At 33.2% G+C, this 26,859-nt stretch overlaps 1 protein-coding gene across 2 annotated transcripts in view; it reads right to left on the bottom strand.

Moving 5' to 3' along the window:
• UNC5C (unc-5 netrin receptor C) overlaps positions 1–26,859 on the bottom strand; it is a 382,002-nt gene that overhangs the window by 317,598 nt on the left and 37,545 nt on the right. The window lies entirely within an intron of this gene.

The following is a 26,859-nucleotide window of genomic DNA, read 5'->3' as shown; positions in this document are numbered from 1 at the left end:
TAAATGAGTTGTGTTTAAAGTTGTCCCAAACGGTAAAGATGTGCCTAAATTGAAATACCATAAGCTATTTATTTAGGAAACATGTAGTAAAGAGAACATGATCTGTAAGAACTTATTGTAGGCACTTGAATCATCATCAAAGGAAGAAATTATTCATCTTTCTAAGGTCAAATCTTTACGTAAGCCACTTTACAGTGCTTTTAAGAACATGATATATAAGAACCTTCATGTGGCACCAGAGGAAATTAACATTAACACCACAAATTAGTCAAACACTTTATATTTGCTCTGTGCACTTAACAACATAAGCACTTGAAAACTGGATGATGATCATATGTCCCTAAATTTATACGGTCAGATATAAATTATATCTTGATATTAGTTATCATTCTTAAAGGGGAAAAAGGAAAGATAAGTTGTTTTGATCAAAGTTTATAATTTTTTCCTATAATTTATTTTGTCATTAGGTCAGCTATAGTTTTAAAATGTTCAAGGCTATCAGGCAGAGTTCTATAAACTACATTTATGCTCTACTCAGATGGTCACTTTTATGAGTATTAATAGTAACACAGTATCCACAGGTCCAACCATGCATTTAATTATACAACTTTCCAATATCTTTTACATTAAGAATTAAGAATCCTGTCATCACCAAAAAAGTTGCATGACATAAAATGATTTTATAAATTTATGTTAGAAATGAAACATAAAAATATTTTTCTGAAAAATATCAGGTTACTTAAGAGGCAACCTTTGGCTCAAATGTTTTTGTGATTTAATCAGCTTTGATTTAAAAACTCTGGCTTATCTCTTTAGTTTCTGATTAGTTCAAGGTCAAAATATCAAATATACATAAAATAAAATATATTTTTAGAATTTATGACCATTACAGAAATTATTATTATATTAATCTTAAGGCACAAAACATTTCTGAAGTTACTGCATGCTCATCACTGAGAATATTGAAGTCATAATATCCCCTTTGTCTAAGACTTATATGTATGCATCACTTTCTGGGCTATTGTTTCCTAATGTATAAATGCAGGCATTCACCATCCACAATCCCTTTACTCTCTAAAATTCCTTGACTCCAAATCATTGCTGTGTTGATACTCTGGCATCTCTTCTTGACATTCCTACTGTCACTGACATAGTTTGGGTTCTCATTATCCTACACTTGACACACTGGTTTCCCAAGTATATGGTGTCCATATTTACACTATCCATATCCTACACTTAACACAATGATCTCCCAAGAATGGGTGTCCATATCTCCAGTCTGGCCTTATTCCCAACAGCCTCCAAACTGCTACTAGAGTTATTAATCCAAAATGCAAATCTGATGACTTGAGTTACCCTCCCATGAAAATGTTTTAAATGTATTTCTTCTTCCAGAAAAACATCCTGGTCCCCATCATTTGATTTTGATGCTTCTCCACCATGACCCTGGCACCCAGAGCATTTCTCTTTTATATAACTTATCACAATGCACTATGAAACTTGATATACTGCTACATGCTATGGTTTGAATGTGTTCCACCAAAAAATCATTTGCTGAAAACTTAATCTCCAATGCAATGGTTGGGAGGTGAAGCCTAATGGGAGGTATTTAGGTCATGAGGGTTCCATTCTCATGAATGGATCAAGGCCAATTATAAAAAGGTTCGAGGTCACACATTCATACCTTGCTCTTTCTTGCACACTCTTTGGCCTTTTCCCATGGAATGATGCAGCAAGAAGGCTCAGATGCTGGCCCCTGGATCTTGGACTTCCCAGCCTCCAGAACCATGAGGCAATAAATTCATGTTCACTATAAATTACCCATTCTGTGGTATTCTGTTATAACAGCACAGACTAAGACACCATCTTTCCCTCTAGTCTCCTTGAGGATAAGTAGAACATTTGATTTGGGATCCTTGGTGTTTAGCACATTGCTTTGTACCTCATAATGAACAGTACATGTTTGTTGAATAAACAAAGGAGTGAATGAATAGTTATCTCTAATACCTGAATGTGAGATTTTATTAAAGGACAGAGGTAGCATATTCTCTAAGACTCTATAAATATTTATGCCCATTTGAAAATATGCTCATAAATTTCTAGCACATATTTTGCCACAAGAGATACAGAAGGGAAATAAACACTTACTCTATGGTATCCTTTTTAATATTCATACTATAAAATCATCACTCAAAATAAAACATTGCTTTTCCCTAATTTATTTTATTTAGACTGTTTTGATTTATGATCTGGTTAAATGTGCTATGTATTGATTTACACTACTATAAATACTTAGGTGCCACTAAAAAGTTTTTGATTTTAAGCAAGAAACTACAAACATTAAGTTATTAGAGAACTCTCTCCTACCACATCCTAGTTATTATAAATGGAATCTAAATTTGGGGTCTAAATTAAGAAAATACATGTAAGTTTCATACAGCATAATTTAGAACAGGAAGTTACCCTGGAAACCATATATATAAGTTGGCAAGCAGCAAGTCAAACTATAGCCTTAGTTTCTTATAAGGAAACAGAAAGTGTACTTTATGACCTTGAATTCCTTATTGATTAACTCCTTCCTCATGGGCTATAGTATTATAATTTTAGGCTTGTCTTTTTCATTTAAGTAAACTGTTTACAAGAAGGTTGAAAAGAATTTTAGTAAATCCCATCCCATTGTCTTCAAAACTTTTCAGATGTTTTGTATAGGACTAACAATAGTGATAACCTTTCATCTTTCTTTGGTTAATACTGGTCCAATCCACAAAGAAACTTAGCTCCATTCAGTCAAACTACGGTAAGCCCAAATGGCATTTTAAACAGTCTCTATCCTGGAAATGTTCTGAAAATAACCATTGAATCAATAGCAGGAATACTGATATTAAGGTTATTTATTTTATGTAAATTCTTTGAATATAAATAGATATATAAAATCTGAAAGTGCTATATATACAATATACTAACAATATTATTCATAACAACAATTAAACAGAAATATTTTCTAAGGAGAATTTGCATGAATTTACTTGATATAAATGCAAAAGAAAAAGAAAAACAAATTACACTTTACATACTCCTTGACAACAATAATCCAGCTCTCTGTACCTTTTTAAGCAAATTTTCAACTAAAATTTCCTTAAGATAAAACAAGGCAATACTTCCATAGCTTCTAAGAAATGGTTCTTTTAACAGGCACACTTAACATGTTTTAAGTATTTTAATATCAGTTCTTTGGTATCTGTGATTTCTTAAGAACAAATACTCTATTATATATGATTTAAGGAGAAAAATGCACACTCAGGCAAATTCTACCATTAACAACAGGAACTCATAACACAAATTAATGGTAGCACATGCCCCTTAGTGGTTAATATAACATTTTCAAAAGCTTTTTGTTAACTGCAGTAATGTGCTGAAACTTTGGGACCATCTGAGAATAATTCTATTCACAACCTCAGGAGGAGGCAAAAATTGTTAGCATAGAATATTTCAAATATTTAGATAACTTTAGATAAAGGTAATGTTAGATAAAGTAGCAGCTCACTCTCACACAACGATGCATGCTCTCTAGCTTTGGGATGCATCCTCAGAAAACATAAGACCAGTTCAAAAACTGAGAATTTGACGAAACCATGCAATTTGGCATATACTTATTCTCTGCTATGTTAAATTGTGTTATGCATCAAGGGGATGAGAGTATCATGACTTAATAAAAATGAGTATATTCTGAAAGAAAGGAAAAAAGAAAGGGAAGAGGGGAGGCAGGGAGAGAGGGAGGTGTGGAAGAGGAGAGGGAAGAGGGGAGAGGGAAAGGGGAGGGGGAGGGAGGGAGGAGGAAGGGGGAGAGAGGAAGGAAGGAAAGAAGGAAAGAAGGAAGGAAGGGTAAGAATATGTTATAAGATTTCAGACATGATGATAGGGTGATACAATACAAATGCCTGTAAGAAAGGACATGCTGTTCAATTTCTGAGGTTGGGACATTACAAACAGGAACCAAAGGCCCTAAGGTGGAAAGTACACGGGGATTTTTAAGGAACAGAATTAAGACCAGTGGAACTCAGTGATAGTGATTGTGACAGAAGATGTGACCTGGGAGGCAGAGAGAAGTGGGATGATACAAGGCATTGCAGGCCACAGTGAAGAGTAATTTTTAAAATTTTATTCTGAGGATAGAGATGAGGTATTAGAAGATCACATGGTAGAAAGTCACTGAACTAGTAAAGATGTTAAAAGCCCATCCTCACTGTCTGGGGCAGAATGTGTTTTGGATGGGCAAGAGTTGAAGCAAGAAACAGTTAGATTACTGCCATATTCTAGATGTGAGAGTCCTGCCCTGGAAGGGAGCAAAGAGATGGAGAGACATATGTGTGGTAGACTGTTAGTAAATGGATTCTACATATGCTGTGAAATCAGTCTCAGGACATGTTGATAATTGGAGTACACAGTGAGAAGTTGAGGAATGGAATGGGATGCAGAGGAGGAATTTTGGGGTGAGGGAAGAAAGGGGAGAAACAACTTTTGTTTTATGGACAGGTTGTATGTGAGCAGTCTGTTCCAAGCGGAGACATCAACTATGCAGATGAATGTATGATTCTGGATTTCAAGTGGAAAGTTAGGGCTGGAATTGTGAATTTAGGAGTCATTAGCATATAAGTCAAATTTCAGTCCATGGAACTTAATGAGATTATCTAAGAAGGATAATCAGAACCATGGCACACAACTGGGGAAAATACATGTTCACACAGAGAAGAGAAGGGGACCCCAGGTGGAGTCCTGAGGCCTGGACACCTAACAGTTGTGGAGAAGAGGAAAAGCCAGGAAAGGAGAATGAGACGGACAGATCTGAGAGGAAGAGAGGCAGAAGGGAAGCAGAACATAATTGCATGGCAATCGAGAGATGCATCTCGATAAGATGGAAGGGGTTACATTGGCCAAAATAAAATATAGCAAGTTATCACAAGTCCTTAGAGAAATCACTGAAATTTCAGGAAAAAAGGCATTAAAAAGTGATAACTTTAAAAAGTTTGAACTTTTCAAGATACCAGTAAACCTAAAGTTCACAGTAAAATAAGCATTCAATCACATTTTATTGCTTAGCTGCTCCCATCGTGAACTTTTAATTAATATATTAAAAAACCCTGTTAATTTATTCTAATCATTATAAAATAATTAACATCTTGACTATGTCTCAGATTCTGCATGTATATATCTATGAAATAAGGCATAATGAACACACATAATAGATTCATCTGCATTTTAGTGAGTGACCTTATTGCTTCAGTAAAACATTACTAAAAGATCACCATAACCACAAATATAAATGGAAAAAAATTATCATTCAATAGTTCTCTCTCAATAACCCTCCTAAGAATAAAATTTTGTTTCTGAATACACTTAATCATTTAGTCATATTGATTAAGAGAACAACTAAAAATAGTCCATTAACTGAAGTTTTTCACTTGTACTAAAGGACAAACAGTAAAATACTTTAAAAGGTAAAATATGCTGTAAATAAAAAGTGATTTAAATTAAACAATTTATCAAATAATTTATCAAATTATTATATATCCAAGCAGATCTCATTTCATTTTACTAGGTCAAGTTTAGAATATGATTGATTTCTTTAATTCTATATAGTTCCTGTTTCTGCTAGATAGAACTTCTGGTAGGGAATGGTTTTATCTAGTGTAATGCCTTGCACATGGAATACAGTAGGAATTTAATACATGTCTGTTGAATGAACAAATCAATGGGAAGATGGTAGCAGAAAAGTAAGATGGGGGGGGATACACAAAACTGCCCCCTTCTAAAATAAAATTTTTGCCAACAAAACTTTGTCAATGACTGGCCAAAAAAGTGGGTATATATTATAACTTTGCATGACACAAGTAAGAAAATGTGAACATAGTAAATTGTTTAACTAGAGGCTGACAAAATAATTACAGGCACAAATGGAAAATTGCCTCAATATAGTGCTGTTGCTATTTTAAAGATAGAAAAGAAACAGTATTTTGTAAAAGTGATCATATTCACTTATTGATAGAAAGAAATGTGGAATTTAGGATAAGAAACATTTGGTGTTAGGCAAAGAGACTAAACAAAAGTTATTTTAATGAACATTTTAAAGACTTACATATGGAAAAACTGCCCATCTATATATAGACAAGTCAGTAAAATAGCCATTCAGTTTTCTTGGATAATTCATTCTGCTTACTGTGCAGTTGTTACATGGCGAGGAATCCACTGGACAGTCACATGGAACAGATACCCAAATCCTAATTCCTTCACTCACTAGTGAACCCATTTAGGGTTACAAATGATAGTAATTACCACATCAGATAGTTCCAGAAATCAGATGAGACAATATATTTGAAAATACTCTATAAAATATAAAGCAATAGTAAAATGTGTTGTGTTCCAAAGAAATGATGATTTTATTTCAGCATTGTGAGTTGTTTTTTTTGTTTTTTTTTTTTTTTTTTTTTTTACTAAGGCTTTCTTGAGATATTTACTGATTTGTTCTATTCTCAAACAGAAATTTCCATTTAAATATCAATACGTGTCCAAACTCTATAATTTCACTATCATTGACATTGTTTGGTAGCATCAAGGACAGCCAGACGATTTTGGCTTATATCAAAATGTATGTGTAAAACATGGGAAATATACTGAAATTCTTGAAGTGTGGTGTGTTAGTTATGTAATTACTATTTATTGTGCAAAATGTTACAAGAAAGCTTGCTTTGTGTGTGTGAGGGGGTGTGTGTAGTTGTGAGGAAAAGAAATAGGGAGATGGATGATAAAAATAAATCTCTAATGCAAAATGGGTTATGTTTCCTACGCTATTTAAAAAGCAATGTATAGTTTGGGGAAGGAATTATATGTTTATTTTATGAATAGTTACACTATCTTAATTAACTTACTGTTTCCTTGCCCTGAGTAGCCAAGATTATGATAGCTCATAACTCTTTATGTGTGTTCACTTCTATCATGCTGCTTCTGCCATTTATTGTAAATTTCTTGAAAAATTAGAATGTGCATAGCATTATGTTATATCGATTTTTGAATGTTGTTTCTGCTTACTGTTAATTCTCCTAACATGGAATAATCTTAGCAGAAAGTATCCAGTTACTAAGCTGCTCTCTTCCAGCCTTAGAAGCCTGAATTATTATCTGTCCTTTGTTTTTATGATAACCACTCATAAAATATATACTAGATAGTTTAAAGGTTTATCTTTATGTTATGCATTAATGCTTTTATGCATTAATTATATGCATTAATCTTATGCATTACTGCTTTTAGCTGTGTTTAAGATTTAAAAGTATATTTTATTCAAGGTACAAAAGGAAAATGTAATAATTCCACACAAAAATTCATGTTATCACACACACACAAATCTTGAGTTCACCTTTAATGGAGATTAAGTTACTAATGGAGAGGCCTGCTGTGATGAAGTTTACTATTACTCTGAGAGAAATCCATTATCTAATGAGATCAGAAGAGCAAATTTCTTCAAATGCAGTGTTTAACTAAACAGAACAAACTTTTGAAATAATTGTGATAAGATTTTTTGGTTTATTTGACATCATTCTCATCTATGTATTAATCAGAGGGGTTATCCAAAGATTCCTATTTGTTAATATTTGGACAGCTAGGCATATATTTAGTAGTAAATAATAACATTTCTTTAAAATTTATATACAACTCTGATTTTGACTGATTCAGACTACCCTTTTAAACTGCAGAAAAGCTAAAAAATACTTATTAAACACCGATTGTATGTTGGGATGTATGTTGTACAGCACTCAACATATGACACATTTAGAGGCAGCTTTAATGGCAACCAACATTATTATAATGTAAGCTTAATTCCAAATTAAAATAAAGATAATGAATGTAATAATAAATTCAAGTAAATGTGAAATGACCATAGGCTACAGCTATTAGGGATGAGATGTTCCAGGAGCTAGAATCTGAAGTTATAATGGAATGGAAAGGACTTACAAGGAATTCCAGGCCAGAAATAAGGATATAGCTTTGAATTAGGAATTCATGAGACCTCTTTGGAAAACTGGAAGCACAACAACCCAATTACAATGTGGAATTCACGGTTAGAAAGGTGGCAGGAAATACAGGCAGGAACAGACTTTTAAACACTGAATTGCGAACTGAAGTTTTATTGTGTACACTCTATTTTTAAAGAGAGTTTTCCAAATATTTTTATCCAACAATACGCTTTTCAGTCAGTGGATGGAAACACTAGATGGTGAGCTTTATTAAACTTTAACAATTTTTTTAATCTGGGAAAAATAGAACTACAAAAGGTAAAAAACACACACTAAGTTTTAAAACACTCTTTCTTTCAAATTTTCTTTCATTCAAATTTAAGTGTGTTTAACTACTCATTTCTAACTAGGTACTGTGGGGCAAAAGTCGTCTAGGTTTTTAATGGCATCCAGTAACTGGGTTAGGAATTCAAGAAATACTGACAAAAGCTGGCTGTATATTCCTGCTTGTTTCAGCAGGCTTTGCAAATCATTAAGTCAAGAAACAGCTGGCTGATCAACAATATCCAACCTAAAGGCCAATTCTGTTATATTAATAAACAATCTGAAGGCAAATGATAGATAGGAAATCTCCACTACTATGTACAGTTAATATTCTCTATCAATTACAATGCCATTTTTTTAGTTTTTAAAAATTGTATCTGCCTAAGATGCGAAGTATATGATACATTTCATGATTAAATTTAAACTATGATATCAAAATTCAATAAGGAGATATTAAAACTACAGGAATCAGTCATTTTGGCTCACTCCAGGGTTCTTAAAAATGTTCCCCAGACTAAAAACGACAAGAAAGAAAAATCATTCAAATGATCAATGAGTAAAAAAGGAGATGATCAGCTGATATTGCTTAACTCAGTGGAAAGGCTTGAAGAGTGGTGCTATTTGGCAAATTTAAAGTGTGAATCAAATGTTATTTAAATCAGTTTACATTTTATAGGAAAGTAAGCCATTTAAAATACAATTAACAATGGCCAGCGGGTTTGATATGTCCAGATATTCAACTGGCTTTTTAGTAATGGCAACTTGTTATTCATTCAAAAGATTTCAGGACCTTTAAAAAAGTTAGTGCTGATGAAAATTTTTAGCTGTTGGAAAATTAGACCAAAAGGCCCCATAATTCTCACTGGAGATGTTTTTCAGATCTTGTTGTCCTCGCCACCCCTTAACTATAGCCAACAGAATTCAATGCTTTTACAGAAAGAAAGAGCACAACTGCCTCTCAAGGACGTATCTTTGTTTAGAAGGCCTTCCTGTATTAAACGCAATTCTCAAAATTGGAGAAGTAAAGTTCACATAAGAAAAAGCAAATCTGGTGAATGGAGGACAGATGTCTTCCATTTCTAAGAGGCAATGCTAAACTTAAAACTTATTAAACTAAGTCTCAGCTAAAATTAAAACATTTAAGTGTCCAATTTAAATGATGTTCATGTGACATATTTACATGCCTTTAAAGTACAGAACTGATACAAATTTTTAGTCACTACTTATTATGAAATTTTCATTACTGTAAGTAGCCAGGAGTAACTCACTATTGCCTTTCTTTAATTGAAAACATTAATTGGAGAAAAACTGATTTCATGACAAATTTTAATAACATTTAATATTTTATATGAATATATATGGCCACCATAGAGAATATTTGGAAGTAGGATTTATATAGGATATTTCTCCAAATGTAACCAAAGTGATACAGTTATATACAGTTATTCTTGTGAATCAATATAGGCATTTCTAATTATTTTAATGAAGTCAGCTAGTATTTAAGTTGGAAGGAATTTTTATATGTTCCCCTACTGTTGCATATCTATATTAATTTTTATTTCAAAGGGTAAACTATTGTTCTCTATTTTTTCTTTCTACATAATCACTTGTTTTCTAAAACTAACTGAAAAGAAGATTCTAACACACTCCCCACTCCCTTCTCTTGGGAATGTTCTCAACAGCACTATATTCCTTTTATCACCTGTAACTTTGTCAGTTTTAAGACAAATTGTTCCCAGTATAGACGTCAGGATCTATTGGTCTATAAAAGCTGCCCCTGAAATTGATAAAACCATTGCCTCTAACAACAGAGGGAAAGAGATTGTCAATTTCAAAACCAAATTAAGTACAGTATCTTTTCGTGGCACTGATGAAACCCCTGAGGATAGCAGATGTTATTTGAAATTGAGTTGTACATATTATAATAAAAAGATAATAATTGATACGTACTTAACATCATAAAGATCACATTAACTCCACGTAGATGATTTCTCTGAACCTTCACAACAATCTCAGCGAGTAAATAAGGATATGGGTTAAAATCCGTATTTTACAGATAAGGAGCCAAGGCTTCAGCAAGTTAAATAACTGTCTAAGTTCAAATGGCTATTAAATGGCAGATCTAGGATTTAAAGTCCCATGTTCTGACTCCAGAGCTCATCTTCTTTTAGAGGCCAACTCTATCACCCTCATTTTAAAATTATGAAATTAGTGGAAAAATCTGTCGACTACAGAAGCAACAACAATCTGAAGGGCCAAAAAGGAGAAGAAAATTCAAAGATTTACTAAAGTTCAAATGAATAACAAAGTACCCAGATTTTAAACAATATTCAATTCATATGGAGAAATTAGAAATTATTCAGAGATATATATTAATATTAACACTTTTCATATGTATAGCACTTTGCAATTTTTAAGGTGTTTTACATACATTATCCTATTTATATTGCATATAGAAACAATTCAATAAATGCTAGTTAATATGTTTTGTTAATGTCAAAATTAACAAAACATATTAACAACTAACTGAAAATCTGAGGACTAGAAGATTACACTGCTCTGAAGAAAAACAGTATTATTGCATAAATCCTTACTCATTAACTAAGCAACAAGAAAAGTGGCATTCTCTTCTGACAGTGTACATACTACTTATATATTTTAGCTCTTTCCTGACTTTCAAAATAAACATTTACTGAGCCTCAGAAATTAGGATTTAACCAAAAATGTCTAACAACTTTTATCTTTTAAACAGGTGAATGACTCACATTGGTCAAGAAGAGTATATTAGTATCTGATGGAAAATTAAGAGTATTGAGTATGTATTTCAAATTGGACTATACCTAAATCTGTGTTGTATAATGTATTTTAAATATATAGAAGGGAAAACAATTATAGATTGCTATTTTAACTAGGAAATTATGAACTGCCCATCCTCAGTCATTTTTAAGCTTTAACTTTAAAATATTTTAACATGTGCCACTAACAAAAGCATCACTTTTAGTTCATCCTAGGTTTTAAAACAGACATTCTTTGTATCCAAGAGAACCCTAATTTGATAAAGTAACATAAATATTGGGCACTAAATGACAGTAGCATTGAGGACAAATATAACAAGAAATAGATATTTGTACTTTTAAAATTTTTATTATTTCAATAGTTTTTGAGGTACAGGTGGTTTTTGGTAACATGGATAAGTTCTTTAATGGTGATTTCTGAGATTTTGGTGCACCCATCACCCAAGAAGTGTACACCATACCCAATATGTAGTTTTTATCCCTCACCGTCTCCCAATCTTCCCCCTCACTGCCGAATCCCTGAAGTCCATGCCTTTGCATCCTCATAAGCTCCCACTTAGAAGTGAGAAAATACAACATTTGGCTTTCCATTCCCGAGTTACTTCATTTAGAATAACAACCTCCAGCTCCATCCAAGTTGTAGCAAAAGACATTATTTCATTCCTTTTTATGGCTGAGTAGTATTCCATGGTATATACATACCACGTTTTCTTTATCCACTTGTTGGTTGATGAGCACTTAGGTTGGTTCCATATCTTTGCAATTGTGAATTGTGCTGCTATAAACATGTGTGTGCATGTGTCCATATAATGATTTATTTTCTTTTGGGTAGATACTCAATAGTGGGATTGCTGGATTGAATAGTAGTTCAACTTTAAGTTCTTTAAGGAATCTCCTTCATGCTTTCCACAGTAGTTGTATTAATTTACATTCCCACCAGCAGTGCAAAAATGTACGCTTTTAACCACAGTTTGCACTTACTTTAAAATATAAATCCATATTGATATATGCTATATAAGCCATTTAAGAGCAGTTAAATTCACTAATTCTATTCTACACTTACTTCACAAACTCTTCATTATTAATAAGTTTTAAGAAAGATCCCTGTTTATTCAATGATCATTCACCTGGGATTTATTTAGCAGACACTATAGGGCAATCACTGTGCTGGTCTTCAAGTTGTGTAGATAAGACATCAGCTATACTCGTGTGGAAATCACTAATGGTCTCCCAGTGGTGTAAACAAATTATAAGACCTAATGTAATAAATTTAATACTTACAGTACTAAATGCACACAGATAAATTAATTAATAGCTAGTATTTTCCACATACTCATTTACTACTTGACCATTTGATCCATTTATTATTTAAAAATAGATTTTTTTGAACAATATAATTATAATGGTATTAGAGAAAGTTAAGAAATTGTAGCAAAGGTAAAAAGCATAATAAGAAAAAAAACACAGTTTTATCTTATGTGTTTTTTCCAGTCTTTAACAAATATGCATTTTATTGAGACGAAAATTTTAATTTTTTCCTCCCAAGTATTTTCATATAATCCTACATAATACTTTAATATGCTTTTAAATAGCTACATGATATTCAACTTAGTGAGCAGATATATCATAGTCATGGCATAATGCACAGGCTGCATAGCTTCCAAATCTCAGAGACTTGGGTTTAGAGTTAGGTAATTGCTCTACCACTTCACATTCTGTTTTCTTATCTGTAAATTGGGGATAAAAATAAGTAGCTTTGAGGCTTTTCAAGCATCAGAGACTATTATTTACCAAACATCTATCATAGATCCCGAAAGTCAGTAGAGAACTAGGAAATAGCAACTATTGCTTATAATTCCCTTAATGTTGCAGAATTAGGTAACAATATTTTGAATAATCATTCTTTTTGAGTTGTTTTATTCAGCCCCATGCACAACTTTGCTTACCACTTATAATGATCTTTGAGTTTCTTATTTTCTAGCCTCAAATCAGAATTATATAGTATTAATTCTTTTTTAAAATTATACTTTAAGTTCTAGGGTACATGTGCACAACATGCAGGTTTGTTACATATGTATACATGTGCCACGTTGGTGTGCTGCACCCAATAACTCGTCATTTACATTTTGGCAAAAGGAAAGATCATTCAGTAAGCCATAAACAAAGGAAAGCAAGACTAGCTGTACTTAAAATTAAATATTTCCTTTGACTAGTTGAAAAGTGTTACATAAAACAGGAAAACATTCAATCTTTTCTAAAAACGCCAAATGAGATACTCCTTACCAAAATACTATAAAAAGTGAAAAGTGTATACAAATGTTGGCTAATGCTAACATATAATGGTACGATTTTTTCTTCACTGATTTGTCGTATCCCAAACTTTAAGCCAATCTCTACATATTTATAAAATTTTAAAAACAGTGAAAAACCCTTTCTGTTTTATCATTTTATTCCTTCCAAAAATATTTTCAGATTGGAACATACAGTGATTTTTTTCCTTGGGATCATATATCGCTATAACGGAATTCAAATTTTAAAATTTATTTTGGAGTTGATTTGTATGAAATGACATGTAAAACTTCATAATGATTCTAAGTTTGGGTAAGACACATATAATCGCTATTTCAACTAATGATACATTGCTATCTTTTGCTGCAGTAAATCTACTACCTAATTCAAATAAAAATGTACTTCTCCAAATGTACTTGTGCTTAATTTTTTCCAATGCAAGTTTTTAATATTCATTATTGGAAGAGTCTTGATATTGAAACCTCTTTTTCCTCATGGACATGGAAGAAAACTAAAGCTCTACAGGAGACCTGATGAAATGCAGACTCAAGTAAGAAAAATATTTTAAGGCATAAAGTTTTAAAATATACTTCTTATTCTAGGACAGCTATCATTCATTATGTAACTTCCAACTTGAGAAAAAGTTGGAATCTGGTTATTCTTCTGAGTCCAAGTTAGAAGGAATCCTCTGGATACAACAGGTGGAGGTTGAAAAGTTGGCTTGACACCCTTAGGCAACTGCAGACCTGGTCACTGTCCCTTCAGGAATGTTTTGAAGGCCAATAAACCACTCAACCCCTGGCTTGTCTTTATAAATAATTCTCACCGGCTGTGGAGCAATGCTGGATGTGGCTTTCAGCTTCACCATGGTTACTTGAGAGCATTCTCAGGTATTGCTTCTACCCAAGCAGCCTCTGCCTCTGTGAGAAACCCCAGTGATATTCTGGGAGAAGTGGCAAGGGCAGGTAGCATGACCGTTCTCTTCTCTGGAAATCTCACTCCCATGCACTTTTCATGCAATCAATCATGAAGAAAAGGTCAACAGATAGCTTTCAAATAATGGATTCACTTACCTACTGACACTGATCTGGCCAGAGAGGTGAAGTTGTGGGGAGACAAAGGGAGGAGCACAGCAGTCAATCACAGGAAACCTAAACCCCTTCAATCTTCCAAGGAGACAAAACACACTCCAGTAAGCTCCCTCCCCTTGATCACAGATATCTGCCAAAGCTATTAAGGTAAGTTTACATTGACGTCCAGTTAGAAGTTGGAGGAATGTATGTGCACATAAGTAAGATGGGAACACTGGGGGGAAAAGATAGAAATTAAAGAACTGTCATTCACTGTGGAAATTAACCAAACAGGATAGGCTGTGTTTCAGCGAGGTTAACTGGCTGTACATCCTAGGCCATTCAGTGCAGACCTAAATTTCAGGAAACAGTAGGCACATGAGGATAAATCCCTCCATCCTTGGAAGACTTAACACACCTTTAGCATCTGACTCAATAGTAGGTGAACTAAAGGTAGTTTGGCCAGTAAAACCAATTGACATGGAAACTTAATACAAATGATAAACACTTAGGAGTTTTGTTTTGGGATCAGCCGGTCCTATAACACCTAGTTCACAGAAGTGCTGCAGTATTTTCTTTTTAATATTAATAGAACATAAATCTTATTTCCATTTTGGTTTCATTCTTAGCACCTTATCATGCCACAATGAATAGTTAGATGGTCTCTAGTTTTGAAGGACTTTAGTGTCCTACAAACCTTATGCTACCCATTTAGTTTCTTGCCAGACAATGAATTCCATGAGAACAGGGACTATAGAAGTGTTTTGCTCAATATGATGGCCCCTGTGCTTATACAACAATGTCTGGCCCATATTAAGTTCTTAAAAAAAAACAAGCTAGTTATAAAAAATGGATGAGTTCCTAAAAAACTCTGCCTGTTAGAGCCACATTAATAAGTTTTTTCCTAACCTTTCTAAACATTGGTCATGTTTATATGGATTACTTTTGATTTGGCATCGAAATAATAAAATCAGCACCCTTGATCCAAGGTTCCTCAGCTGCATAAACAACAACTTGCTCTTATTTTGATTAAGGAGAGCTATTATATGTTCTTCCTCAAGCTATTAGTCTACCAGGAACATGCTGTAATTTATAAGGCCTATCAAAACTTTCCTTTTACTAAAATGAATAGAAAATTAATGCAGCCAGGCAGAAAGCTCTGCTAGCTAATATTTTTTAGCACTTTCTCCTTTGAGATGCTAGAAAGCAATTTTCATTTGCTGGTTATTTAAGGAGGAAAAATTCAGTCCCACTGATATCACCTTGCTTGGGTTTATGTACAAATACTGTATATTTTTTCCTTTGGGCATATCATGTGCTATTACATGGAAAAGAAATGTTACAACTTTCTAACATCAATAGCTATTTTAGATAGTACTGCATGATCATTAGTTGAAAAACTCTTAGAATAATACTACACCCTGTGTGTTAATAAGTATTTGTAGAATTTAGGTAATTTGGGATGGAGTTAAAACACCAAACTCATAAGCACTGAAAGAGATGGAATTCTACTTCTGCATTAAAATACAAGTATAAATTAATGTTCTTATTTTAGTTCTTGGAAAGTGCTTTATAGATGCAATATTGAAATACATGATAGTACAATTAGGTTTTGCTTTATAATGATATATAGGCAGCTAGTCCTCTGTTCAATGTGGGCTTGTGTTCTTTAAAAGAACTAGCTAGAGGCATTTTTTTATTGGCTCAGAACTCTGAGAACTAGACTACAATTTAGGGCTTTTTTGGTCAGCAACAAGTATCAATCATTCCACAAATACAGTATTTACACATAATCTTGCTATTTAATTAAGATAAGTTAAAAGAAGTTTGCTTTTAAGGAGGCTAACAATGTCCATTTGCAATGTATTTTTTTGTTACTAATTAGCTTAGCAAAACTTTTCATAGGGTAAGGTCATTTTCAACCTAACAAATATGAATATTGTTACATGCTAATGAGTGCAGAAATCTCCATCGCTGTTGTTAAATTAATAAATTATTTGGCTCCTCTTATTACATGTGTATGGACTAGATGCTGAAATACAATAATTTTGAAGTAAAGTGGTTTTAAAAATAATAAACTGTAGCTTGTGCAAATATTATAAAGGCAAATCAGAGAATTCCAAGAACACATATAAACCCAAGGATTCTTTTGTCTGTTATAGTTCCTTTTTCAGGATTCAGCTTTGAGGGAGTTTTGAATTTCACATCTGATGTTACCTTTGAAAATATTCTTACAGTGATGAATGACCTCTTTCATGTAAAACAGTTTTTGAAAAATATATACGTGTATTTACCAAAGCTTCCTTCCTCTTATGTTGGAAATATTTATTTTTTGATTGGAAGCCTGTGGTGATGCAGCCATAGTAGAAGAAGAGAGGAGATTTCGTTTCCCTTGTATTATGTTGACAAATCAGCCCCTGAAGAAGTGACCACTGTTTTATTTCTTCAAAAACTACGGCCCATTAGTTGAGGAACATTTCAATTTCTTACCATGGTGCTGTGTTTTACTTCATTACTAGCTTTGACAAAAGTAAAGGAGCATTTACAGCTGGTCTTTTGATGAAGAACATGTTACTTCTAGTGTGATTGGTTACAACAATGGATTATGACTGGTCCCCAATCACCTTGTAAAAACTGGATTAGAAACTTTATTAGAAATGTAACAGAAAATAATTATCATATAAACTTTTTTTTAAAGGGGCAGGGTCTTGCTCTGTTGCCCAGGCTGCATACAGTAGTGCAATCGTAGCTCTCTGCAGCCTTGAACTCCTGGGTTCAGTCGATCCTCCCATCTCAGCTTCCCAAGTAGCTGGGACCACAGTTGCACACCACCTTGCGCAGCTTATTTTTAAAATTCTTTTTGTAGAGATGGTGTCTTGCTTTGTTGCCCAGAGTGGTCTTTAAACTCCTGGCTTCAAGCCAGCCTCCAGCCTCAGCCTCCCAAAGTGCTGAGATTATAGGGGTGTGCCACCATGCCTGGCCAACATTTTTTGACTTATACAGACAAACATTTTGTGCTAGACTTACATTTAATCTGAGCAGTTACACAACAGTGCATAATGCTCAGCACAGGCTTGACACACACGTGGAAAGCACTCAGTATGTGTCAGTTACCATTTTTATTATTACTAAAAATGAAAATAGACAATTTTATTGTATGAAAATCTTAATAAAATTGTTCCCTATAACTTCCTCTTAGGGAAAAGCACAGATTTAAGTTCAGGTTATATTGAATATTATGTGGTATTAACTATTACCAGAATCTTTAAAATTCCTCTCCTCAAAGAATCCCACAGATATCATATCCAAGATTATTCAAATGATGTTATCGTGGACTCTGACTAACCTTACCTTTGCCCTTTGTTCATTACAAAATGCACTCTTTTAACTTTTATTTATATTCACTAAATGTATTCCATATCTTAACTTCCTATTCAGTGAAAAAGTTTGGTTCATATATGCTATGGTTTGAATGTGTCTCCCAAATTTCAGGTGTTGGAAACTCGATCCCGTATGTAACAGTATTGAGAGGTGGTCTTTTAAGAGGTGATTAGATCATGTAGGCTCAGGCCTCATCAATGAATTATTGTTGTTACTTTTAGAGTGGGTTTGTTACAAAAGAGAGGGCCCTTCTTGGTTTCTCTCTCATGCCCTTTCTCACCCTCTCCCCTTTCACCATGGAATAACACAGCAAGAAGGCCCTAGAAAGATGCCGGTATCTTGATATTGAACTTCCCACCCTTCAGAACTGTGAACTTTTTTTTCTTTTTAAATTGGCCAGTCTGTGGTATTCTGTTATAGCAACACAAAATGAACTAAAACAATATGTCACCCATTTTCTTCAAGTTTGTAATTATTGGACAATACATCTCTTCTTTTGTAACACTAATAAGTTGGCTTTTATTTTGATTTGTAATTGTAATTTATTGTCTATTAGAGAGTCATTTGACATAATTCTTCTAATGCAACAAATTCAGTTCCTTTTGTCTCATGTCATCTGGCTGCCATCAGGACACAAACCTTCTGAAAGAATAGATGCCAAATAAACACTTTAGCAACTTTATTAAAAGATGCTAAAATAATAGAAGAATAATCAACATGCTTCATGTACTTTTTATTATATTTCTGTCCTTTTACTTGAAGAATATTCAAAACCATTTAACCAACTCTTTAGAAAAGCATAAAGTAGCATAGCCCCTCATCACTCCTCCAAATTCCTCATTTTTGGCTGTCAGTTAAGACTGCTTCCATCTGCTGCCACACCATTTCACTTATATTCAATGGAAATTTTTCACTTGTATCCTTGATATAACAAAACAAATTCTAGTTTCAGAAATCTACAGCATTTTCTTCTCTTTCACCACAGTCCCTAATTATCAGTTCACATCAGTCCAAGAGGAATTTCAAATTTATGTCATTAATCAATCACCACTATGTAATATCACTAAGAATCCTAAACACTTATTTCCTACAGTTTTGTAATGCATGATTTTATCTTAACTCCACATACATTATGCAGTAAAACATGACTCCTATTCTTGAAGTCCCACTGACATTTTCTATGAAATAATGAACTTTCAGTGGATGGTAATATAAGATGGCACTTCCTGGTCCTCCAATCTTTGGCAAATGTGTTTCATTTTTCTTTGTCTTTGAACACTTAGGGCTTCTGCCTCTTACTGCAAACAGCACTCCCCTCTGAACAAGCTTACCCACCACTCAGTTCTAAATATAGCAAAAAACAAACAACGCTTTTAGCATTTCTTTAACCTTCTGTCTTCAAATCCTTAGTTGTCCATTTGGGGCAACTATCATTTCCTTTTGACCCAAGTCTGTGGCAGATACATGTAAAGAACATATATATTTGTTATATGAATCACATCTTTGTAAACTAAACTTCTTAATAGCACTCTTGAAAAAGCTAGCAAGAATTATAATCATGATCAAGGTACTGAATAATTCAGGGGGTATTTCATTATGGATTTTGTCTATTATTTAAAGGCAAGGAGAACATTTTTTTAAATTGGAGAAAAACACACATCACTTCAGGTCTATAAATATAGTAACAAAATTAAGCTGTGGTTTCAAAAAACTGCTGACACATTCTAACAAGGCATGAAAAATTAACCTTTGTGCCAAAATCAAATTAACAGCTCTTTAAAAAGTTTTTTGCAAAGATATTACATATGCATATATGTGTGCATACCCTCATTAATATGAATCATCAAATAATGTCTTTGCCCTATGATGTCATTCATTGCAGTTTAAATTTGGGGGTGGTCTGTTTTATAGTTTTTATGAGCTTATGATACTAATTTTTATTTTTTATACAATTGCTTTCATTAAAGAACTTCTACATTTTTTAGGTATTCACATGCAACCCATCTAAAACTAAGAGGCTTAGCTTATTTACCAAAGTATTCCAATAATCTCTTACTAAATAAAAATGACAATGCTATATATGACAGGGGCTCAAAAAGAAAAATCAACAAATATGCACTTCTTAATTTCAGAATTTTGCTTCCTGCTTTAATTGGTCTGTTATCAGAATTTGATTCTAATTATTCATTAGCAAGGAACAATTTATTGATTAAGAACAGTAGCATATGAACAACTTACGGCCTCTAAAGTGTAACTACCCTGGTACAGGTCAATAGAACTAGGCAAACAAGAGGCCAATTCAAAAGTTCCTGTTCAATTTCCTTCCACAGCCAGGTCTTTATGAGCAAGCAGTCATGGAAAAGATCCTAGAAAAATAAACTGTGGAAACATTTCAGCAACTTAATTGAGATTTTGCAAGGCTCTCAAAGCCTGCATTGTTATAACCCACTCTCATCAAAGACCATGATTCAGCTTTAGAAATGGAGCTATTCAAACCCTGCTGTATTAGCCATATATCTTAGGAATTTACTTCCTAATTATGCAGTATGCCTTATAAACACTTTTTTTGTTCTGTCATTGGGTGACATAATATTTTAAGCAACTAAAGCAAATTGGTCTGATCACTATTTTGAAAAGTTCTTCCTCAACACTTGTCAGATTTAGATTATGAAGCACATTGCATTTTTGTTCTAGAAACATTCATGCTTTCCATATGAATTGATCACTTGCTTCGCTACTGGGGGAAAATATGTGTCAATTTATATCTAACAGTAAAACTACTGACTCTCAATTTTGAAATACAGGAGATGTTGAAAAGACAAATAACATCGTTTCCGAAAGAAATGAGAATCTGTCTTTTAGAAAGAGTAGCAGTAAAGTCACAACTCTGATTTTATCTTGTCTTTGAGGAAGACCAAGAGCAGATACAAAGAATACAAGACTGAACTCATTTCAAGGGTAAAGAGTAACTCTAAAGGGCTTTTTTCTTGAAAGTGCTACCAGAAGACTAGAATATATGCTGACATGTGCCTTTTCTCTTAGTATCTGGAAAAAAGGAAAGGATGAGAAAACATGTTTTTTAAAATTTACATCATCCATCTAATTTTTATTTTCATTATGAAATCTCAATTTTCATCTTAATCTTAACAGGTGGGGCCATTTATTTTTATTACTTTCTCAGGAAATGTAGACAAAAGTAGACACGATTCTATATATTATATAAAAATAATCAGAAGTAAATTGGAAGCAAAATCACAAAGTAGTTGCAGAATATTCAAATCTGGGGCAAACAGTTCAGGGCAATAGTGCTATGACAGTATTTGTATTTAGGATGTTGTTTTTTTATCTGCCTCAGATGAGTAATTATCATAAATTACCACATTTGACTGATGCCCAATAGTACAGCACATTCCAGTCAAAATATGTCACCAAACCACCAACATTGCATGATGGTTTTTGGCTCTAGGTGATAGTGATGTTAAGCATAATACTCAGTAGTAATTTATTCTGTCACTCACACATTTAAAAGTTGCTATTTTGAATGGTCTTTGATGTAATAATATATGACGTGTTACTTTACATTTTTAAAAAAGCCAGCATGTTGAGTAAGGCTAATTGCTACAGAGGGGAAAAAAAAAAACCCTAGCAAAATGGCTATGTAGTCAGCCCAGATAGATGGTAAATCTGGGAAAAATTAATCAGTAACAATGTTAACAATCTGGGGTTGTTAAATAGCTATACTGCATTAAGAAAACTAATAAAATACTTTAATATACATATAATATGGTCATAATAATACATATATTATATGGCAATGATAATATCCAGGATACATCTGATTTTCTTTCACTATTACTCTCTTCTAATGCCTTCACTTTGCGATGTTGAGGGTATATTTGATTTTGAGGGTTATTTATATTAATAAATGTAAGTAAGATATTAATAAATATACATACAATGTATAATATGAATAACAATAAATAGTATATGCATATACACAAAAACACACATATGTACTAAATGACTAGAATTTGCACTTAAATCACCTGAAAACCATTACAATTTTAGAAGCAGAGTAGGAACTCAACAAATATCCAGGAATTTGATAAATGTGTTGCGTCCTTCAGTTTTCCAAGTTTTTACTCTCAAGAATTTGAGACTATCAAATACACTTTTTTAAAAGGGGAGAATAATCATTTTTTATTCTTCTCTAATATAGTATCACACCACGTAAATTAATCAGCAGATACAAAGGAAAGTGTTTCTCTATTTAAACTGACCAGAAAAAATGAGCTAATGATGCACCATTAGATAGTTAGGAGAGACAAATGACAGCTGCTAACTCTGGAATGACTCACTGAATTCTTTGTAACAACATCCAAACAGTCCAAACCAATGAGATGGTTTAACTGCCACCCCTCTTCCTGGTTCTCTTTTTTGTCCTTTTTTACAGTGTTGCGCGTCATCATTTTAAGGATATTTGTCTACACGGCTCTGCAACATTACAATTTCCGTTTTAAAATATTAGTTTCCTTCTCTGATTTTTCTTCCTCTGCACACTCATAGCACTTAGCAGATCTCAAGGCCCATTCTCGAGCCTCAGCTCTTCCTGCCTCATCCTTTCCCTTAAAAAATTCATAGCCTGCCCTGATCACAACCATCATGTTGGTGCTGATGACTCCAAGTCTCTATGCAGAGCCATTTATTCCTCTCGATGTACAGTCACATAATTCTAGTGTGCTGACATCATTTCCAACTAAAGATCTTTAAAACTCAGACTCATCATCTTCCTCTATGACTGTTTCTTCTGTATGAGTTCCCTAGTTTTGTCAGTGGTATCATAATTTTTCCATCATCTTGTTGTTAATGCTACCATCAGCTAAAACTCATACAGGGAACTCCACTTCCCTGGATCAATGTGAAGCCATAAATTAAGTTAAATGTTTACCATTAATGTTGCCTTCTTAGAATCTCTAAATCTCACCCTTTTCTTTCCATTCCTATTGGCACCCCATTAAACACTTTAGGATCTCACACTTGGTTTATTACAAGAGCCTCCTGACCAACCAATTTTTCTTCCAGTCTTCTTCTTCTTGGATCCATCTTTCATATGGTTCCAGATTAATCTCCCTTTACAGGATACTCTTTATACCATAGAATAGGGTTTAAGGGCAACAATTCTAGAATCACACTACTTAGGGATCTACACATGCCAGCTCCAACATCCACTATAGATGCTGGAAAAGTTATTTGACATTTTGTTCCCTTTTTCTCTACCTATACCGAAGGACTGTTGAGAGAAATAAATGAGTTAATACAGGGAAAGCACTTAGAAAAGCTTCTAAGACAAGTGCTTAATAAATGATGGACACTGTTATTATTACCATTATCATCTATTTTATGAAAAACTTCTAATGGCTTCCTGTACACTATAAAATAAAGCCTAAATCCCTTAACCTGGCAATTAGACTCTGTACAATCTGATCTTGTTATTGGCTCAAATTCAATAAATAGTATTTGTCAATATGAATTCTCTGCTCCAGACGGGGTGAATTAAAAAGAACACCCTTTGAAATTATGTTTTCATTCATGCTGTGACTCATTATGTCCCTCTCTTTCTTTGATGTGTTGTTGTTTCTCTCCATTTTTACTGTGTTACTCATTTTTCACTGACTTACTCCAGTCTAGTTTGTTCCCAAAGAGGAAAAACCAGATCACCATTTGGTATTGGTCAAAGTTTCTAGAAAAAGGAATCCTCAAATAAACTGAGAACGAGCTGTATGTTATAACCTATCTTGGAGATTAATATTACACGTTAATTTTAATGGACCTTAAGATGTCCTACAGTAAAGAATATTTTTAATATAGTATCCCAAATTTATTGGAGGAGTAAACATCTTTTTTCTTCCAGAAACTATTAGAAATCTAGACATGAATATTCTAGATTCAGGAAGAGAACTGAAAATCATTTTAATTTTGAAACTGGTGTTACAGTCACAATTTCCTATGGAAATGATATGTAGCATTCCTCCATAATGCTAAATTTCAAAAACGAGTTTAAGTAAATCTGGGATAATTGAGAGAGTGAAAAGCTTAATTTTCTAACAAGTAGGAATTTTGACACATTATGTAAGTGGAATACCAAAAATAAAAAATATTTAATAACCTCTGATTAAGTTTATTCTTGATTAATATCACTATTAATTAAAAACTTTGAAGCCCAGAGAAAAACTTTTTACACTTTTTTTCTAGTAATCATAAAATTTTTTGCAGTCTGTACCTATACTTTTCAACATAACTATTAATGTTGTATCTGATGATAGTAAATCAGAGTATAGTGCAATACAGACTAAAGTTTTGATTCCTTACAGAATCTTAGTCTATAATTCTATGCTCCTTTGCACACATTTCAGCCTTCAACTCCTAATTTCTAGGCCCCAAATTGTAGCTAGAAAAATCCCACCTTTATTTCTATTATATAAGTCATAAAGTAAAACAAAGAAAGAAGAGATGCTGAAATCAACAAATAAAATGAAGAAATTTAATAAAAAATCTGAAGCTTGACATTGATTCTTTTACACAACTGATTAAATGCCTGTTGTAAAATATTATTTAAAATGTGTGTACCCTGTTATTAATTCATTTAAAAATAACTGCAGCCACCTAGACTGAACATAATTACTAAATAATCAGTGAACTCTTGAGAGAAAAATACTCTTCTTGAAATGTGTTTATGTATGTTTATTTAATTGTATTCTCAGTATATTAGTATATTTGATATTAGAGTAGCAGGCCATTTTAATTCAAATAATTATTTGCATAATAGTAATCAAATATAAACAATATAAATAATATGAAAAAGTAAGTATTAATCAGCCACACTAGTATATAAATCGTCAGTAGTTTCTAAGTAGCCATAATTGGAATATTCCAAAAGAAAAGTATGTTTGCATTTCATGCCAATGATTGCAATATTGTTAAATAGATTCTGTTTTCCATCTGTGAAACACTTGACATGTAATAGAAGACAGGGAAAGCAATTTAAAGTCCTCTCCATATTTTGCTTAAGGCACAGAAATTGGAAGTATAACTAAAAAACAATAATATCAGGCTTAAAATATCAATGTCATATATTAAATATTTTCATTTTTCTAAAAGGTAAAGTCCTTTTATTTCTAGTTTTCCAAATTCTCTTTGATGTTTCACTACAAACTTTTAAAGTGGACAAAAGAAAGCTTTATTAGACATATGTTTATTAAAAATGAAAATTATGTTATCATCCATTTGTAAATATTTTACTATAAATACTTTACTATTATCAAGTAAATATTTATCTTTCAAAGGCCAGGATTAAAGTTCGTTAAAACAGACCACTAGAGGGCAAGCCACACTCTGATCTCAGATATAAATAAGTGAATGAATATAGCTACCTTAAAAACACTAGCTGTATCTAATAATCATTCTTTCTTGCCTTAATTTTTTATTCAAAACTAATTTTTCAGTGCCCACTGTGTACCAGCCTCTGTGAATACAGAATTAAAGCAAGTCATATATATACGTGTGTGTGTGTGTGTGTGTGTATCCCTAGTTCTCTCTCCATATACACATAGGCATATAGATTTGAAAATGGTTTTAATACATCCCTTTAACGTTATTTATTCCTTCAGGATGTATTATCTTTAAATTTTTATCTTAAGGGTAGTGTGCTGTAGAAAAATCAAATAACCAGACTTTCCCAGGCAAGTTGTCGTATAGTAACTTGGACATCTCTGACACTGAAAATCAAAGAACAGCTTTTTGTGTAAAGTCTATTAATGAATGTTATATAATCTCCATAGAATGGGATTTTAATAAAAGCCTGTGGAATATTCTTCAACACTGTTCGAAATTTGCCTCAGTGTTTTCCTAACTTGGTTTGTCCCTTCTTTTATGGGGCAGACCAGGATCCACATACGAAGAAAAAACTGGTTGAGTTGTTGTCAGAGACAATTAAAGTCTTCTTCAGGTCCCCATTAGCTAGTGCCCTGAGAAACGGGTGGAATGATTTCATAATTTCTGTTGAATATAAAAGGACACTGATACCATGGGGATATTGATTCAGAAAGACAGAAAGAATAGCTGGGAAGCTCTTTCAGTGATAGAGAAGTTAATGATTTTGTGATTCATCCAAGAGAAACGCCTTACAAACTTTGATAATGGCAAGAAAGATAGTGTCACTGCTGACCTTGTCAAATTAGCAGAAGCTAATAATATCAGGGCAGAAGGCAAACCTAAGCACCACAAAGGAGAGTTTAGCAACCCTTGCGTATTTTTAATTGTATTTGTCGGGGGGGTTCTTTAACAAAAGATTGCTTTTGTTAATATCAGGATTAATATCAGGATAAAAGTGTTAGTATCAGGATCAAAGTGTTTTCTGACGTCAACACTTTGATGGCAGGCTAGACATACTAGAAATGCTGTGCCGAATTATGAGGAAAAATGGAAGCCTCCTCTCCTCCACATGCTATTAGTATTAAAAGTGTTAAATGTCCAACATAACTAAATTACATGGAGGAAAACAATGAACACCAAGATATAGAAATTGATAGAGAAATGTTGAACCACCAGAGCACAATCCACATCTCTTCACTTAGTAGGTACACTGATTCATTCATTCAGCAGATACATGCATAACCTCTATTTAGGTTCCATGGATATAACAGTAACCAGATCTGCTCTCACAAAGCTTTCATTTTAGTTAGGGTCCCCTGCTAGATGCATAGAAGATAAAGCTGATCAACACTCCCTTCCCTTGAAGGGTTTTCTCTTACATGTGGGAGAGAGATGTTGACATTCAGACCCATGCGATGGAAAAAAAAAAAAATCAATAAAAATTTAAATATGTACCAATTACTGTGGAATCAAAGAGGTGGAAGTTTTCTTCTGAGGAAGTTGGGGAAGGGGCTACATTCTGAGTATTGTCTGGAAGAAGATTCAAGGGAAGAAGGTTGTCTT

This window comes from Theropithecus gelada, chromosome 5 (assembly GCF_003255815.1).
Source record: "Theropithecus gelada isolate Dixy chromosome 5, Tgel_1.0, whole genome shotgun sequence".
Lineage (NCBI taxonomy): Eukaryota > Metazoa > Chordata > Mammalia > Primates > Cercopithecidae > Theropithecus > Theropithecus gelada.
Note: the sequence above shows the minus strand (reverse complement) of the source record. Positions and strands in the feature narration are given on the sequence as shown.